Source organism: Austrofundulus limnaeus, unplaced genomic scaffold (assembly GCF_001266775.1).
Source record: "Austrofundulus limnaeus strain Quisiro unplaced genomic scaffold, Austrofundulus_limnaeus-1.0 Scaffold129, whole genome shotgun sequence".
NCBI lineage: Eukaryota > Metazoa > Chordata > Actinopteri > Cyprinodontiformes > Rivulidae > Austrofundulus > Austrofundulus limnaeus.
The window spans coordinates 890154-892218 of record NW_013952531.1 but is presented as its reverse complement, the minus strand read 5'-3'; positions in this window follow the sequence as shown (position 1 = coordinate 892218).

The window sequence follows — 2065 nt, the reverse complement described above, 5'->3', positions numbered from 1 at the left end:
ATCTCATTCCCTTCATGTTCTGTGATACTTTTTTAAATAAAATATAAAAATATAGCGAGAAAATCTTAATTTGTGTGAATTTTTACTTCAATATACTAAATACTAGTTACAGTTACAAAGAATATGACTGCTGAAGTTAAAAATTCAGATTATTAGCTTTAAAAAGAGACCAAGCTTGTGAATTTACTCTAAAGGGTTCAAAAGCAGTACTTCATTTAATTTGTGTACTTTTTAAGGCGTTTGATGGTATTTTATGCCCGAAGGTTAACAGTACTTTAATATAAAACTGWGCATTCATTGTTTCTGTGTGTTGAGTCATGGTTAGAAAGCATTAGCAAAAATAGTAAAATCAGCTTCTGTTGGATGATGAATTTGCTGCAAAAATAGAGGTTTTGACTAAATTATACACCTTTCCTTTTAAGGCATCACTTCTTTATTTTTTATCCTGGGATTATTGTGGAATCAGTAAAATTGTTCCCCTCTCGGGTAATTTGCCTTCAGCTGTAAGGAACATCTCAGCAAGTGTGAGCATCATGTTTAGCCACAAATCTTAACTCGTGCTTAAATTCATGCAAGCAGAATGATTACAGAGAAGATGAGATGGGGGGGCAGACTCAGCAGCAGCAGAGCTGCAGGACTCAGTTATGTAAGACCACGARTGTCAGACCTTCACATAAGATGAGACTCCGGTCAGCATCTCTGTTGCTGGATGTCATTTTCCTTTAACATCAGTTAAAACTCTCAATACAGCTGATGCTAAATGTGGAAAATGATCTCTTTATACCAGCGCTGGTTCCAGTGGGAAATGTAGAACACTATATTTTGAGATAAAACAGGCATTTTTTTTTCTACTTTTCAGTTTCTCTGAACTTGAAGCCAGGTGAGCAGTGAGCCACAGTTTGAACAAACTGATTGTTTTTATGACTCATAAAGCTGTATTCTGGGCAATAAACATGATTTTATTGCCCACATGTGCAGCCACCCCCACATTTATGATTTAATGGACTGGAGCACACGTTTTGAAAGAAAACCAGGCAGATTTGAACCAATTGTTTTAAAAATTTTTAATTATTATTTGCATGAACTGTAGATACAGTATATTGCCAAAAGTTTTTGCTCACCCATCCAAAGCACCAGTGCACAAAGCAAGGTCCATGTCTGCACAGAGTCCAGACCTCAACCTGATTTGTAAGTTTTATCGTTAATTATTTGATCAGTTAGTTTTGGTTTGACTTCAGTTTCTCGCATTTTGACCTTGACATAACGAGCAGGTCATGATCCGGCTTTTCTTTGTCTTTCTTATGAATTAATTGTTTTCATGTCGTTCTTTGTGTTAATCTTTACAGTTTACTTYTGTTCTTGTGATGTTTGTGTTTCCCTCTGTGTCCTGTCCATGGGTGTAATTTGTGGGGAGGTTAGGGGGATGATGACTCCCACAAAAATGTGATCCATAACATCATATATGATCGTTAAAGCATAACTGCTGAAAATAACATGCAGGGTTTCAGTCTGCTCTTGTCACCTTATGGCTGTATTTGTTGTATGTGTTGTATTTTTTTCTAGCCATCTTGTAGTACCTTAAATATTTAGGTGGCTAGCTAAATCTTTAACTTGCAACCTAAATATTTAGGTAACTAGTTAAATATTTAAATTGCAACCTAACTATTTATATAACTAGCTAAATATTTAACTTAAATATTTAGCTAGCTAGCTAAAGATTTAAGTTGCAACCTAAATATTTAGGTAACTAGCTAAATATTTAAGTTGCAACCTATATACACTGCTCAAAAAAAAATAAAGGGAACACTTAAACAACGCACGCTAAGTCCAAGTAAATCAAACTTTTGTGAAGCACATTCAACTCTGAACAGAACAAAGTACTCAATGCGAATATTTCATTGATTAAGATCGGGAGTTAGCGTGCGTTGTTTAAGTATTCCCTTTATTTTTTTGGGCAGTGTATTTAGGTAACTATCTAAATATTTAAGTTAAATATTTAGGTAACTATTTAGGTAGTTAGCTAAATATTTAAGTTAAATATTTAGGTGGCTAGCTAAATATTTAA